Source organism: Cryptomeria japonica, unplaced genomic scaffold (genome assembly GCF_030272615.1).
Source record: "Cryptomeria japonica unplaced genomic scaffold, Sugi_1.0 HiC_scaffold_108, whole genome shotgun sequence".
In the NCBI taxonomy this organism is placed as follows: Eukaryota; Viridiplantae; Streptophyta; class Pinopsida; order Cupressales; family Cupressaceae; genus Cryptomeria; species Cryptomeria japonica.
This window is the reverse complement of record NW_026728930.1, coordinates 278,077-295,000: the sequence shown is the minus strand read 5'-3', so window position 1 is coordinate 295,000 and position 16,924 is coordinate 278,077. Positions and strand designations below refer to the sequence as shown.

General features: G+C 62.5%; 3 non-coding genes across 3 annotated transcripts; all 3 read right to left on the bottom strand.

Annotated features, from left to right (window-relative positions):
• Positions 1-1,383: 1,383 nt before the first annotated feature.
• Positions 1,384-1,502, bottom strand: LOC131865321 (5S ribosomal RNA). The gene has a single exon (XR_009364049.1). It is a non-coding gene; the product is annotated as a 5S ribosomal RNA (ribosomal RNA).
• Positions 1,503-7,417: 5,915 nt separating this feature from the next.
• LOC131865320 (5S ribosomal RNA) lies at positions 7,418-7,536 on the bottom strand. The gene has a single exon (XR_009364048.1). It is a non-coding gene; the product is annotated as a 5S ribosomal RNA (ribosomal RNA).
• Positions 7,537-13,451: 5,915 nt separating this feature from the next.
• On the bottom strand, positions 13,452-13,570 carry LOC131865286 (5S ribosomal RNA). Its single transcript, XR_009364014.1, has one exon. It is a non-coding gene; the product is annotated as a 5S ribosomal RNA (ribosomal RNA).
• Between the last annotated feature and the right edge of the window lie 3,354 nt (positions 13,571-16,924).

Here is a 16,924-nt window from a genome sequence, read left to right as displayed (position 1 = left end):
TGAGCGCTCCGAAGTGTGCTCCAAGGTGCGCACCATGGCCCTCCAAGGTGCGCAGCATGGCGTGCACGAAGTCGGAGCCCGGTTTGCCCCGGGTGCGCACCTCGCGTGCACCTTCGCCAGGGTGGGCACCTCGGTGCGCACACCTTCTCAATGTTTTCTTGCCTTTTCTGGAAATTGGTGAAGGCAGCGCATCAAAGGTGCGCACCTCGGTGTGCTCCGAGGTGCGAACCCGAGAGCGCTCCGAGGTGCCCACGAAGTCGAAAGTCGGGTTAATTGCATTGTTTTCCCCGGGTGCGCTCCGAGGTGCGCAACATCGGTGCGCACCAAGGAGGGCTCCGAAGTGTGCTCCAAGGTGCGCACGATTCGGAGCTCGGTTTGCCCGGGGTGCGCACACCTTGGCTGGGTTGCGCACCCTTTGTGCGCTCCAAGGTGCGCACGAAGTCGGAGCTCGGTTTGCCCCGGGTGCGCACCTTCGCCAGGGTGCGCACCTTGATGCGCACGCCTTGGCTGGGCTGCGCACCTTGGTGGGCGCCATGGTGCGCACCTTTCGTGCGCTCCAAGGTGCGCACGAAGTCGGAGCTCGGTTTGCCCCGGGTGCGCACCTTGGTGGGCGCCATGGTGCACTCCGAGGTGCCCAAGATTGGTGCGCACCAAGGAGCGCTCCGAAGTGCGCTCCAAGGTGCGCAGGTGCGCGCGAAGTCGAAAGTTGGGTTAATTGTCCGGTTTGCCTCGGGTGCGCACCTTGCGTGCACCTTCGCCAGGGTGGGCGCCTTGGTGCGCACACCTTGGCTGGGCTGCGCACCCGGGCGCGCACACCTTGGCACCCGCGTTTCCTTCATTTTAAATTTTTTTTTTTTACAATCTCTCAAGTGGGAAATTCTATAATCTCAACTTTTTTTGCCTTTTCAGGAAACTTTTGAATGGAGCGCATCATTGGTGCGCTCCGAAGTGTGCTCCAAGGTGCGCACCTCTGGTGTGCTCCAAAGCTCTCTCTAGCTGCGTGCACCTGCCCCGGCCGCGCACCCGGCCCCGCCCAGCTTCGCTCACCTGTCCCGGGCGTCTGGTGCGGAACCTTAGAGTAAGAAACATCACCGTGCACCTTGGCCAACGTGCGCGACTCGACCGAGCGCGCACTGGCCGAGGTGCACACCGATTTCACCTGGGTGCGCGCGCAGCACCTCGGGCGCACCGGGGTGCGCGCACAACGCCCGGGTTGCACCGTGGCCTGTGTGCTCGGGGCGCCTCGGGTGCGCGCTCGGTGTCGCCCCCCGCGCGCGCGGTAGTGCGGGCAGTGCACCCCGGCCCGGCCCGGCCCCGACGAGAACGCAAACGGGCAAAAGGTTTATTCAAATAGCATTGCGACGCCCGGCGAAAAACTAAAAAAGGGTGCAACACCGGGACTTCCCGGGAGGTCACCCATCCCAGTACTACTCCGGCCCAAGCGCGCTTAACTGCGGAGTTCTGATGGGATCCGGTGCACTAACGCTGGTATGATCGCACCCGTTATGAGCTTGTCGCAGTGTGTACTTAGCAAACCGCGACCCACGTGCGAATCCACCCCGGCCACCCACCCCCGTCGAGGTGCACACCCTCCCTCGCGAAGTGCGCCCCGTTCGCCAAGTGTGAGCCCTGCCCGGGTGCGCGCACCTTGCTAGGGCGTCGGGTGTGCACCCGGCCCGGCCTACGTGCGTGCACCTGGACGGGGCGTCGTGTGCGTGCAGTGTCCCGTCTGCAACGCGGTGCCCACACACCACCTCGGGCGCAACGACCTGCGCTCACATGTGGGCCGAGTGCACCTTGGTGCATGTTCGGGGCGCCTCGGGTGCACGCTCGATCTTGCCCCGGTGCACCAAGGCGCTCGGTTTGCCCCGGGTGCGCACTTGGTGCAAGGTGGGCACCCAAAATAGGGATCAAGCACCAAAACACAAGTTTCGGGATGCAAAATGGGACCCAAGGACCACAAATGCGTTCCAAGACCCATGATGGGTCCACGAGAACAAAAATGTGTTCCGAGACTTAATAAACAAATATTGGGTTTTAGGAGAAGAAACATGCTCTGATGCCCAAAACGAGAATCGACCCCGAAAAGGCCACAGGCCAAAAGTGGGATGCGAGACAAAAAAAAATGGGACCCGAGGACCAAAATTGGGTTCCCAGGTCGAAGACAGGGCAACCGGACAAGAAACGACCTCTAAGGCTCGAAATGAGTCCCGACGACTAAAACTTGACAAGAAGCACCCATCAGGCACCCAACTCGACACCCATGGGATGCCGACCCACCCGGGCTTCCACCTAGCACACCTTGGCACCCACCCACCCTCGCACCCAACCTCGCACCCAACTTAGCACCTTTGAACCCACATTGGCACTCACCCTGACCCTGGCACCTTGGAACCCACATTGGCACTCACCTTGACCCTGGCACCCACCTTTGCACTCACCTTGGGACCCACCCTGGCTCCCACCTCGGCACCCACCCAGACACCCACCTTGGTTCCTTGGCACCCACCTTGGATCCTTGGCACCCACCCCGACACCCACCTTGGCACGCAACTTGGCTACTTGCCACCCACCTTGGCTCCTTGACGCCCACCCCGACAACCACCCCGTGACCTACCCTGGCTAGGGTTGGTGCACACCCACCCTGGTGCCCACCTTGGCACCCACCCCATGACCCACCTTGGCACGCACCTTAGTACCCACCCCGTTACCCACCCTAGGACCCACCCCGTGACCCACCTTGGCCAGGGTGGGTGCCTTGGTGCGCACAACTTGCCTGGGCTGCACACCAGGGCGGGCTCAAGATGGCACCCGCGTTCCGTTTTTTTCACTATCTTTCAAAACGGAAATTTTAAAATCTCGTTTTTTTTTTTTTTTTGCCTTTTCTGGAAATTAGTGAAGGCAGCGCATCAAAGGTGCGCAATGCTGGTGCGAACCCGGGAGCGCTCCGATGTGTGCTCCAAGGTGCGGCGTGCACGAAGTCCGAGCCCGGCTTGCCCCGGGTGCGCACCTCGCGTGCACCTTCGCCGGGGTGAGCACCTTGGCTGGGTTGCGCGCCCTGGTGCGCACCAAGGAGCGCTCTGAAGTGTGCTCCAAGGTGCGGCGTGCACGAAGTCGGAGCTCGGTTTGCCCCGGGTGTGCACCTCGGGTGCGCACCTCGCGTGCACCTTCGCTGCGGTGGGCACCTTGGCTGGGTTGCGCGCCTTGGTGGGCACCATGCAGTGCACGAAGTCGGAGCCCGGTTTGCCCCGGGCGCGCACCTCCGCCAGGGTGGGCACCTTGGTGCGCACAACTTGCCTGGGCTGCGCACCAGGAAGGGCTCAAGATGGCACCCGCGTTCCGTTTTTTTCACTATCTTTCAGAACGGAAATTTTAAAATATCGTTTTTTTTTGCCTTTTCTGGAAATTAGTGAAGGCAGCGCATCAAAGGTGCGCAACGCTGGTGCGAACCTGGGAGCGCTCCGATGTGTGCTCCAAGGTGCGGCGTGCACGAAGTCGGAGCCCGGTTTGCCCCGGGTGCGCCCTGGTGGGCACCATGGTGCGCACCAAGGAGCGCTCCGAAGTGTGCTCCAAGGTGCGGCCTGCACGAAGTCGGAGCCCGGTTTGCCCCGGGCGTGCACCGCGGGTGGGCACCTTGGTGCGCATGCCTTGCCTGGGCTGCGCACCAGGGCGGGCTCAAGATGGCACCCGCGTTCCGTTTTTTTCACTATCTTTCAAAACGGAAATTTTAAAATCTCATTTTTTTTTGCCTTTTCTGGAAATTAGTGAAGGCAGCGCATCAAAGGTGCGCACCTCGCTGCCCACCACGGTGCGCAACGCCGGTGGGCACCCGGGAGTGCTTCGAAGTGTGCTCCAAGGTGCTGCGTGCACGTTGTCGGAGCCCGGTTTGCCCCGGGTGCGCACCTCGCGTGCACCTTCGTCGGGGTGGGCACCTTGGCTGGGTTTGCCCCGGCTGCGCTCCGAAGCGGGGTTATTGGAGCGCCGCCTCTTTTTTTGTCGGAGCGTTTGGTGGGGTTTCTCGCATTGGCTCTTCCCAGGCCCGGTTGCCACCCTGGCGCGCACGAAGTCGGAAGTAGGGTTAATTGCCCGGGTGCGCACCTTTGCCAGGGTGGGCACCTTACCTGGGCTGTGCACCCGGGCGGGCTCAAGATGGCACCCGCGTTCCGTTTTTTTCACTATCTTTCAAAACGGAAATTTTAAAATCTCCTCTTTTTTTTGCCTTTTCTGGAAATTAGTGAAGGCAGCGCATCAAAGGTGCGCACCTCGCTGCCCACCTTGGTGTGCTCTGAGGTGCGCACCCGGGAGCGCTACGAAGTGTGCTCCAAGGTGCGGCGTGCACGTTGTCGGAGCCCGGTTTGCCCCGGGTGCGCACCTCGCCTGCACCTTGGCCGGGGTGGGCACCCTGGCTGGGTTTGCCCAGGGTGCGCTCCGAAGCGGGGTTACTGGAGCGCCCCCTCTTTTTTTGTCAGAGCGTTTGGTGGGGTTTCTCGCATTGGCTCTTCCCAGGCCCGGTTGTTGGGTGCGCTCCCACCCTGGCGCGCGCGAAGTTGGAAGTTGGGTTAATTGCCCGGGCGCGCACCTTCGCCAGGGTGGGCACCTTGGTGCGCACACCTTGGCTGGGCTGCGCACCAGGGCGGGCTCAAGATGGCACCAGCATTCCCTTTTTCTCACTATCTTTCAAAACGGAAATTTTAAAATCTCGTTTTCTTTTGCCTTTTATGGAAATTAGTGAAGGCATCGCATCAAAGGTGCGCACCTCGCTGCCCACCTTGGTGTGCTCCGAGGTGCCCACCACGGTGCGCTCCGAGGTGCCCACCACGGTGCGCAACGCCGGTGCGAACCCGGGAGCGCCCCGATGTGTGCTCCAAGGTGCGGCGTGCACGAAGCCGGACCCCGGTTTGCCCCGGGTGCGCACCTCGCGTGCACCTTGGTGCGCACACCTTGGCTGGGTTGCGCGGCCTGGTGGGCACCATGGTGCGCACCAAGGAGCGCTCCGAAGTGTGCTCCAAGGTGCGGCGTGCACGAAGTCCTAGCCCGGTTTGCCCCGGGTGCGCACCTTCGCCGCGGTGGGCACCATGGCGTGCACGAAGTCGGAGCCCGGTTTGCCCCGGGTGCGCACCTCGCGTGCACCTTCGCCGGGGTGGGCACCTCGGCTGGGTTGCGCGCCCTGGTGCGCACCAAGGAGCGCTCCGAAGTGTGCTCCAAGGTGCGGCGTGCACGAAGTCGGAGCCCGGTTTGCCCCGGGTGCGCACCTTCGCCGCGGTGGGCACCCTGGTGCGCACCATGGCGTGCACGAAGTCGGAGCCCGGTTTGCCCCGGGTGCGCACCTCGCGTGCACCTTCGGCGGGGTTGCGCGCCCTGGTGCGCACCAAGGAGCGCTCCGAAGTGTGCTCCAAGGTGCGGCGTGCACGAAGTCGGAGCCCGGTTTGCCCCGGGTGCGCACCTCGCGTGCACCTTCAGCGGGGTTGCGCGCCCTGGTGGGCACCATGGTGCGCACCAAGGAGCGCTCCGAAGTGTGCTCCAAGGTGCGGCGTGCACGAAGTCGGAGCCCGGTTTGCCCCGGGTGCGCACCTCGCGTGCACCTTCGCCGCGGTGGGCACCATGGCGTGCACGAAGTCGGAGCCCGGTTTGCCCCGGGTGCGCACCTCGCGTGCACCTTCGCCGGGGTGGGCACCTCGGCTGGGTTGCGCGCCCTGGTGCGCACCAAGGAGCGCTCCGAAGTGTGCTCCAAGGTGCGGCGTGCACGAAGTCGGAGCCCGGTTTGCCCCGGGTGCGCACCTCGCGTGCACCTTCGCCGCGGTGGGCACCATGGCGTGCACGAAGTCGGAGCCCGGTTTGCCTCGGGTGCGCACCCCGCGTGCACCTTCGCCGGGGTGGGCACCTCGGCTGGGTTGCGCGCCCTGGTGCGCACCAAGGAGCGCTCCGAAGTGTGCTCCAAGGTGCGGCGTGCACGAAGTCGGAGCCCGGTTTGCCCCGGGTGCGCACCTCGCGTGCACCTTCGCCGCGGTGGGCACCTTGGCTGGGTTGGGCACCATTGAGCGCTCCGAAGTGTGCTCCAAGGTGCGCACCATGGCCCTCCAAGGTGCGCAGCATGGCGTGCACGAAGTCGGAGCCCGGTTTGCCCCGGGTGCGCACCTCGCGTGCACCTTCGCCAGGGTGGGCACCTCGGTGCGCACACCTTCTCAATGTTTTCTTGCCTTTTCTGGAAATTGGTGAAGGCAGCGCATCAAAGGTGCGCACCTCGGTGTGCTCCGAGGTGCGAACCCGAGAGCGCTCCGAGGTGCCCACGAAGTCGAAAGTCGGGTTAATTGCATTGTTTTCCCCGGGTGCGCTCTGAGGTGCGCAACATCGGTGCGCACCAAGGAGGGCTCCGAAGTGTGCTCCAAGGTGCGCACGATTCGGAGCTCGGTTTGCCCGGGGTGCGCACACCTTGGCTGGGTTGCGCACCCTTTGTGCGCTCCAAGGTGCGCACGAAGTCGGAGCTCGGTTTGCCCCGGGTGCGCACCTTCGCCAGGGTGCGCACCTTGATGCGCACGCCTTGGCTGGGCTGCGCACCTTGGTGGGCGCCATGGTGCGCACCTTTCGTGCGCTCCAAGGTGCGCACGAAGTCGGAGCTCGGTTTGCCCCGGGTGCGCACCTTGGTGGGCGCCATGGTGCACTCCGAGGTGCCCAAGATTGGTGCGCAACAAGGAGCGCTCCGAAGTGCGCTCCAAGGTGCGCAGGTGCGCGCGAAGTCGAAAGTTGGGTTAATTGTCCGGTTTGCCTCGGGTGCGCACCTTGCGTGCACCTTCGCCAGGGTGGGCGCCTTGGTGCGCACACCTTGGCTGGGCTGCGCACCCGGGCGCGCACACCTTGGCACCCGCGTTTCCTTCATTTTAAATTTTTTTTTTTTACAATCTCTCAAGTGGGAAATTCTATAATCTCAACTTTTTTTGCCTTTTCAGGAAACTTTTGAATGGAGCGCATCATTGGTGCGCTCCGAAGTGTGCTCCAAGGTGCGCACCTCTGGTGTGCTCCAAAGCTCTCTCCAGCTGCGTGCACCTGCCCCGGCCGCGCACCCGGCCCCGCCCAGCTTCGCTCACCTGTCCCGGGCGTCTGGTGCGGAACCTTAGAGTAAGAAACATCACCGTGCACCTTGGCCAACGTGCGCGACTCGACCGAGCGCGCACTGGCCGAGGTGCACACCGATTTCACCTGGGTGCGCGCGCAGCACCTCGGGCGCACCGGGGTGCGCGCACAACGCCCGGGTTGCACCGTGGCCTGTGTGCTCGGGGCGCCTCGGGTGCGCGCTCGGTGTCGCCCCCGCGCGCGCGGTAGTGCGGGCAGCGCACCCCGGCCCGGCCCGGCCCCGACGAGAACGCAAACGGGCAAAAGGTTTATTCAAATAGCATTGCGACGCCCGGCGAAAAACTAAGAAAGGGTGCAACACCGGGACTTCCCGGGAGGTCACCCATCCCAGTACTACTCCGGCCCAAGCGCGCTTAACTGCGGAGTTCTGATGGGATCCGGTGCACTAACGCTGGTATGATCGCACCCGTTATGAGCTTGTCGCAGTGTGTACTTAGCAAACCGCGACCCACGTGCGAATCCACCCCGGCCACCCACCCCCGTCGAGGTGCACACCCTCCCTCGCGAAGTGCGCCCCGTTCGCCAAGTGTGAGCCCTGCCCGGGTGCGCGCACCTTGCTAGGGCGTCGGGTGTGCACCCGGCCCGGCCTACGTGCGTGCACCTGGACGGGGCGTCGTGTGCGTGCAGTGTCCCGTCTGCAACGCGGTGCCCACACACCACCTCGGGCGCAACGACCTGCGCTCACATGTGGGCCGAGTGCACCTTGGTGCATGTTCGGGGCGCCTCGGGTGCACGCTCGATCTTGCCCCGGTGCACCAAGGCGCTCGGTTTGCCCCGGGTGCGCACTTGGTGCAAGGTGGGCACCCAAAATAGGGATCAAGCACCAAAACACAAGTTTCGGGATGCAAAATGGGACCCAAGGACCACAAATGCGTTCCAAGACCCATGATGGGTCCACGAGAACAAAAATGTGTTCCGAGACTTAATAAACAAATATTGGGTTTTAGGAGAAGAAACATGCTCTGATGCCCAAAACGAGAATCGACCCCGAAAAGGCCACAGGCCAAAAGTGGGATGCGAGACAAAAAAAAATGGGACCCGAGGACCAAAATTGGGTTCCCAGGTCGAAGACAGGGCAACCGGACAAGAAACGACCTCTAAGGCTCGAAATGAGTCCCGACGACTAAAACTTGACAAGAAGCACCCATCAGGCACCCAACTCGACACCCATGGGATGCCGACCCACCCGGGCTTCCACCTAGCACACCTTGGCACCCACCCACCCTCGCACCCAACCTCGCACCCAACTTAGCACCTTTGAACCCACATTGGCACTCACCCTGACCCTGGCACCTTGGAACCCACATTGGCACTCACCTTGACCCTGGCACCCACCTTTGCACTCACCTTGGGACCCACCCTGGCTCCCACCTCGGCACCCACCCAGACACCCACCTTGGTTCCTTGGCACCCACCTTGGATCCTTGGCACCCACCCCGACACCCACCTTGGCACGCAACTTGGCTACTTGCCACCCACCTTGGCTCCTTGACGCCCACCCCGACAACCACCCCGTGACCTACCCTGGCTAGGGTTGGTGCACACCCACCCTGGTGCCCACCTTGGCACCCACCCCATGACCCACCTTGGCACGCACCTTAGTACCCACCCCGTTACCCACCCTAGGACCCACCCCGTGACCCACCTTGGCCAGGGTGGGTGCCTTGGTGCGCACAACTTGCCTGGGCTGCACACCAGGGCGGGCTCAAGATGGCACCCGCGTTCCGTTTTTTTCACTATCTTTCAAAACGGAAATTTTAAAATCTCGTTTTTTTTTTTTTTTTGCCTTTTCTGGAAATTAGTGAAGGCAGCGCATCAAAGGTGCGCAATGCTGGTGCGAACCCGGGAGCGCTCCGATGTGTGCTCCAAGGTGCGGCGTGCACGAAGTCCGAGCCCGGCTTGCCCCGGGTGCGCACCTCGCGTGCACCTTCGCCGGGGTGAGCACCTTGGCTGGGTTGCGCGCCCTGGTGCGCACCAAGGAGCGCTCTGAAGTGTGCTCCAAGGTGCGGCGTGCACGAAGTCGGAGCTCGGTTTGCCCCGGGTGTGCACCTCGGGTGCGCACCTCGCGTGCACCTTCGCTGCGGTGGGCACCTTGGCTGGGTTGCGCGCCTTGGTGGGCACCATGCAGTGCACGAAGTCGGAGCCCGGTTTGCCCCGGGCGCGCACCTCCGCCAGGGTGGGCACCTTGGTGCGCACAACTTGCCTGGGCTGCGCACCAGGAAGGGCTCAAGATGGCACCCGCGTTCCGTTTTTTTCACTATCTTTCAGAACGGAAATTTTAAAATATCGTTTTTTTTTGCCTTTTCTGGAAATTAGTGAAGGCAGCGCATCAAAGGTGCGCAACGCTGGTGCGAACCTGGGAGCGCTCCGATGTGTGCTCCAAGGTGCGGCGTGCACGAAGTCGGAGCCCGGTTTGCCCCGGGTGCGCCCTGGTGGGCACCATGGTGCGCACCAAGGAGCGCTCCGAAGTGTGCTCCAAGGTGCGGCCTGCACGAAGTCGGAGCCCGGTTTGCCCCGGGTGTGCACCGCGGGTGGGCACCTTGGTGCGCATGCCTTGCCTGGGCTGCGCACCAGGGCGGGCTCAAGATGGCACCCGCGTTCCGTTTTTTTCACTATCTTTCAAAACGGAAATTTTAAAATCTCATTTTTTTTTGCCTTTTCTGGAAATTAGTGAAGGCAGCGCATCAAAGGTGCGCACCTCGCTGCCCACCACGGTGCGCAACGCCGGTGGGCACCCGGGAGTGCTTCGAAGTGTGCTCCAAGGTGCTGCGTGCACGTTGTCGGAGCCCGGTTTGCCCCGGGTGCGCACCTCGCGTGCACCTTCGTCGGGGTGGGCACCTTGGCTGGGTTTGCCCCGGCTGCGCTCCGAAGCGGGGTTATTGGAGCGCCGCCTCTTTTTTTGTCGGAGCGTTTGGTGGGGTTTCTCGCATTGGCTCTTCCCAGGCCCGGTTGCCACCCTGGCGCGCACGAAGTCGGAAGTAGGGTTAATTGCCCGGGTGCGCACCTTTGCCAGGGTGGGCACCTTACCTGGGCTGTGCACCCGGGCGGGCTCAAGATGGCACCCGCGTTCCGTTTTTTTCACTATCTTTCAAAACGGAAATTTTAAAATCTCCTCTTTTTTTTGCCTTTTCTGGAAATTAGTGAAGGCAGCGCATCAAAGGTGCGCACCTCGCTGCCCACCTTGGTGTGCTCTGAGGTGCGCACCCGGGAGCGCTACGAAGTGTGCTCCAAGGTGCGGCGTGCACGTTGTCGGAGCCCGGTTTGCCCCGGGTGCGCACCTCGCCTGCACCTTGGCCGGGGTGGGCACCCTGGCTGGGTTTGCCCAGGGTGCGCTCCGAAGCGGGGTTACTGGAGCGCCCCCTCTTTTTTTGTCAGAGCGTTTGGTGGGGTTTCTCGCATTGGCTCTTCCCAGGCCCGGTTGTTGGGTGCGCTCCCACCCTGGCGCGCGCGAAGTTGGAAGTTGGGTTAATTGCCCGGGCGCGCACCTTCGCCAGGGTGGGCACCTTGGTGCGCACACCTTGGCTGGGCTGCGCACCAGGGCGGGCTCAAGATGGCACCAGCATTCCCTTTTTCTCACTATCTTTCAAAACGGAAATTTTAAAATCTCGTTTTCTTTTGCCTTTTATGGAAATTAGTGAAGGCATCGCATCAAAGGTGCGCACCTCGCTGCCCACCTTGGTGTGCTCCGAGGTGCCCACCACGGTGCGCTCCGAGGTGCCCACCACGGTGCGCAACGCCGGTGCGAACCCGGGAGCGCCCCGATGTGTGCTCCAAGGTGCGGCGTGCACGAAGCCGGACCCCGGTTTGCCCCGGGTGCGCACCTCGCGTGCACCTTGGTGCGCACACCTTGGCTGGGTTGCGCGGCCTGGTGGGCACCATGGTGCGCACCAAGGAGCGCTCCGAAGTGTGCTCCAAGGTGCGGCGTGCACGAAGTCCTAGCCCGGTTTGCCCCGGGTGCGCACCTTCGCCGCGGTGGGCACCATGGCGTGCACGAAGTCGGAGCCCGGTTTGCCCCGGGTGCGCACCTCGCGTGCACCTTCGCCGGGGTGGGCACCTCGGCTGGGTTGCGCGCCCTGGTGCGCACCAAGGAGCGCTCCGAAGTGTGCTCCAAGGTGCGGCGTGCACGAAGTCGGAGCCCGGTTTGCCCCGGGTGCGCACCTTCGCCGCGGTGGGCACCCTGGTGCGCACCATGGCGTGCACGAAGTCGGAGCCCGGTTTGCCCCGGGTGCGCACCTCGCGTGCACCTTCGGCGGGGTTGCGCGCCCTGGTGCGCACCAAGGAGCGCTCCGAAGTGTGCTCCAAGGTGCGGCGTGCACGAAGTCGGAGCCCGGTTTGCCCCGGGTGCGCACCTCGCGTGCACCTTCGGCGGGGTTGCGCGCCCTGGTGGGCACCATGGTGCGCACCAAGGAGCGCTCCGAAGTGTGCTCCAAGGTGCGGCGTGCACGAAGTCGGAGCCCGGTTTGCCCCGGGTGCGCACCTCGCGTGCACCTTCGCCGCGGTGGGCACCATGGCGTGCACGAAGTCGGAGCCCGGTTTGCCCCGGGTGCGCACCTCGCGTGCACCTTCGCCGGGGTGGGCACCTCGGCTGGGTTGCGCGCCCTGGTGCGCACCAAGGAGCGCTCCGAAGTGTGCTCCAAGGTGCGGCGTGCACGAAGTCGGAGCCCGGTTTGCCCCGGGTGCGCACCTCGCGTGCACCTTCGCCGCGGTGGGCACCATGGCGTGCACGAAGTCGGAGCCCGGTTTGCCTCGGGTGCGCACCCCGCGTGCACCTTCGCCGGGGTGGGCACCTCGGCTGGGTTGCGCGCCCTGGTGCGCACCAAGGAGCGCTCCGAAGTGTGCTCCAAGGTGCGGCGTGCACGAAGTCGGAGCCCGGTTTGCCCCGGGTGCGCACCTCGCGTGCACCTTCGCCGCGGTGGGCACCTTGGCTGGGTTGGGCACCATTGAGCGCTCCGAAGTGTGCTCCAAGGTGCGCACCATGGCCCTCCAAGGTGCGCAGCATGGCGTGCACGAAGTCGGAGCCCGGTTTGCCCCGGGTGCGCACCTCGCGTGCACCTTCGCCAGGGTGGGCACCTCGGTGCGCACACCTTCTCAATGTTTTCTTGCCTTTTCTGGAAATTGGTGAAGGCAGCGCATCAAAGGTGCGCACCTCGGTGTGCTCCGAGGTGCGAACCCGAGAGCGCTCCGAGGTGCCCACGAAGTCGAAAGTCGGGTTAATTGCATTGTTTTCCCCGGGTGCGCTCCGAGGTGCGCAACATCGGTGCGCACCAAGGAGGGCTCCGAAGTGTGCTCCAAGGTGCGCACGATTCGGAGCTCGGTTTGCCCGGGGTGCGCACACCTTGGCTGGGTTGCGCACCCTTTGTGCGCTCCAAGGTGCGCACGAAGTCGGAGCTCGGTTTGCCCCGGGTGCGCACCTTCGCCAGGGTGCGCACCTTGATGCGCACGCCTTGGCTGGGCTGCGCACCTTGGTGGGCGCCATGGTGCGCACCTTTCGTGCGCTCCAAGGTGCGCACGAAGTCGGAGCTCGGTTTGCCCCGGGTGCGCACCTTGGTGGGCGCCATGGTGCACTCCGAGGTGCCCAAGATTGGTGCGCAACAAGGAGCGCTCCGAAGTGCGCTCCAAGGTGCGCAGGTGCGCGCGAAGTCGAAAGTTGGGTTAATTGTCCGGTTTGCCTCGGGTGCGCACCTTGCGTGCACCTTCGCCAGGGTGGGCGCCTTGGTGCGCACACCTTGGCTGGGCTGCGCACCCGGGCGCGCACACCTTGGCACCCGCGTTTCCTTCATTTTAAATTTTTTTTTTTTACAATCTCTCAAGTGGGAAATTCTATAATCTCAACTTTTTTTGCCTTTTCAGGAAACTTTTGAATGGAGCGCATCATTGGTGCGCTCCGAAGTGTGCTCCAAGGTGCGCACCTCTGGTGTGCTCCAAAGCTCTCTCCAGCTGCGTGCACCTGCCCCGGCCGCGCACCCGGCCCCGCCCAGCTTCGCTCACCTGTCCCGGGCGTCTGGTGCGGAACCTTAGAGTAAGAAACATCACCGTGCACCTTGGCCAACGTGCGCGACTCGACCGAGCGCGCACTGGCCGAGGTGCACACCGATTTCACCTGGGTGCGCGCGCAGCACCTCGGGCGCACCGGGGTGCGCGCACAACGCCCGGGTTGCACCGTGGCCTGTGTGCTCGGGGCGCCTCGGGTGCGCGCTCGGTGTCGCCCCCGCGCGCGCGGTAGTGCGGGCAGCGCACCCCGGCCCGGCCCGGCCCCGACGAGAACGCAAACGGGCAAAAGGTTTATTCAAATAGCATTGCGACGCCCGGCGAAAAACTAAGAAAGGGTGCAACACCGGGACTTCCCGGGAGGTCACCCATCCTAGTACTACTCCGGCCCAAGCGCGCTTAACTGCGGAGTTCTGATGGGATCCGGTGCACTAACGCTGGTATGATCGCACCCGTTATGAGCTTGTCGCAGTGTGTACTTAGCAAACCGCGACCCACGTGCGAATCCACCCCGGCCACCCACCCCCGTCGAGGTGCACACCCTCCCTCGCGAAGTGCGCCCCGTTCGCCAAGTGTGAGCCCTGCCCGGGTGCGCGCACCTTGCTAGGGCGTCGGGTGTGCACCCGGCCCGGCCTACGTGCGTGCACCTGGACGGGGCGTCGTGTGCGTGCAGTGTCCCGTCTGCAACGCGGTGCCCACACACCACCTCGGGCGCAACGACCTGCGCTCACATGTGGGCCGAGTGCACCTTGGTGCATGTTCGGGGCGCCTCGGGTGCACGCTCGATCTTGCCCCGGTGCACCAAGGCGCTCGGTTTGCCCCGGGTGCGCACTTGGTGCAAGGTGGGCACCCAAAATAGGGATCAAGCACCAAAACACAAGTTTCGGGATGCAAAATGGGACCCAAGGACCACAAATGCGTTCCAAGACCCATGATGGGTCCACGAGAACAAAAATGTGTTCCGAGACTTAATAAACAAATATTGGGTTTTAGGAGAAGAAACATGCTCTGATGCCCAAAACGAGAATCGACCCCGAAAAGGCCACAGGCCAAAAGTGGGATGCGAGACAAAAAAAAATGGGACCCGAGGACCAAAATTGGGTTCCCAGGTCGAAGACAGGGCAACCGGACAAGAAACGACCTCTAAGGCTCGAAATGAGTCCCGACGACTAAAACTTGACAAGAAGCACCCATCAGGCACCCAACTCGACACCCATGGGATGCCGACCCACCCGGGCTTCCACCTAGCACACCTTGGCACCCACCCACCCTCGCACCCAACCTCGCACCCAACTTAGCACCTTTGAACCCACATTGGCACTCACCCTGACCCTGGCACCTTGGAACCCACATTGGCACTCACCTTGACCCTGGCACCCACCTTTGCACTCACCTTGGGACCCACCCTGGCTCCCACCTCGGCACCCACCCAGACACCCACCTTGGTTCCTTGGCACCCACCTTGGATCCTTGGCACCCACCCCGACACCCACCTTGGCACGCAACTTGGCTACTTGCCACCCACCTTGGCTCCTTGACGCCCACCCCGACAACCACCCCGTGACCTACCCTGGCTAGGGTTGGTGCACACCCACCCTGGTGCCCACCTTGGCACCCACCCCATGACCCACCTTGGCACGCACCTTAGTACCCACCCTGTTACCCACCCTAGGACCCACCCCGTGACCCACCTTGGCCAGGGTGGGTGCACCCACCCTGGTGCCCACCTTGGCACCCACCCATCCTAGCACCCAGCCTGTGACCGGGCTTGGAACCCAACCTTGCACCCGTCTTGGCCAGTGTGGGTGCGCACCCATCCTGGCACCCACGTTGTGACACACCCTTTAACCCACGCACCCTAGCAGCCACGTTGGCACCCACCTTGGAACACAACCTAGCAACTTGGCACCCACCCCGTGACCCACCTTGGCATCCACCATAGCAGTCGCCCACTTGGCACCCACCTTGGAACCCAAGTTGGCACCCACCTCGGCACCCACCTTGACACTTGTGGACCCACCTTGCCACTCACCCTAGCATCGACCCATCCTAGCACCCACCCTGGCACCTTTGCACCCTAGCACTCACCCATCCTAGCACCTAACCTGTGACCCACCTTGACACTCACCCTCGCACCCACCTTGGAACCCAACCTAGCACCCACCCACCCTGACACCAACCCTAGCACCTACCCACCCTTGCACCCACCCTGTGACCCATCTTGGCACCCACCCATCCTACCACTCAACCTATCACCCACCTTCTCACCCACCTTGGCATCCACCTTAGCACCCACCCACACTGGCACCTTGGCACCCACCTCGGGCAAGGTGGGTGCACACCCACCCTGACACCCAATTTAGAACCAACCGAGCATGTTACCCACCTTGGCACCCACATTGCAGCCCACCCTAGTACCCACCCTATGACCCACATTGGCATCCACACCCTAGCACCCAGGCACCTCGACACCCGCCTTGACACGCACCCTAGCACTAAACCTGTGACCCACCTTGGAACTCACCCTAGAACCCACCCACCCTGTGAACCACCTTGGCATCCACCTTAGCACCCACCCACCTTGGCACCCACTCTAGCACTCACCCATCCTAACACCCAACTTGTTACCCACCTTGGCACCCGCCCTCGCGTCCACCTTGAAACCCACCCTAGCACCCACCCACGCAGGAGCCCACCTTGGCACCCAACCTAACACCCACGCATCCTGGCACCCAACTTGTGACCCACCTTGGAACCCACCCTAGTACCCACCTTTGAACCCACTATATCACCAACCCACCTTGGCACCCACCCTATGACCCTCTTTGGAATCCACCCTAGCACGCACCCACCCTGGCACCCACCATGGAGCGCACCCTAGCACCCACCCACCTCGGCACGCACCTCAACACCCACCTTGGTGTGCGCACTGCGCCAACCTCTCAAAGACCCTATGTGGTGCGCTCCAAAGTGTACACCTTTGGTGCGCTCCAAGGTGCGCACCTTTGGTGCACACCGAGGTGCACACCAAAGTGTGCACCGAGGTGAGCACCAAAGTGCACTCCAAGGTGCACACCAAGGCGTGCACCTTTGGTGCGGTCAATGCAAACGAATTCGGAAGTTGGGGTCGATGTCCTAATCGCTGCTGCAGACTACACGTATGAGAATCGGACAAATAGCTTTATATAGGGGAGGTGTTGCGTTTGATGGGTCGACTCCCCTGGTTGTGTGCACTGCACCAACTTCAAAGACCCTGTCTTGTTTAAGAAGTCAAAAGTTGGGGTGGATGTCCTAATCATTGCTGCAGTCTACGCATGTATGAGAATCAGACAAATAGCTTATATAGGGGAGGTGTTGCATTCGGTGGGTTGACTCCCCTGGTTGTGCGCACTGCGCCAACCTCAAAGACCCCGCATAGCAGAAGAAGTCGGAAGTCGGATTTTGGTGAGCACCAAGGCGTGCACCTTTGGTGCGGTCAACGCAGACGAATTCAGAAGTTGGGGTGGATGTCCTAATCGTTGTTGCAGGCTACACATGTATGAGAATCAGACAAATAGCTTATATAGGGGAGGTGTTGGGTTTGATGGGTCAACTCCCTTGGTTGTGCGCATTACGCCAACCTCAAAGACCTTGTTTTCGTTAAGAAGTCAAAAGTTGGGGTCAATGTCCTAATGGCTCCTGTAGGCTACACATGTATGAGAATCGGACAAATAGCTTATATAGGGGAGGTGTTGGGTTTGATGGGTCGACTCCCCTGGTTGTGCGCATTACGTCAACCTCAAAGACCTTGTTTTCGTTAAGAAGTCAA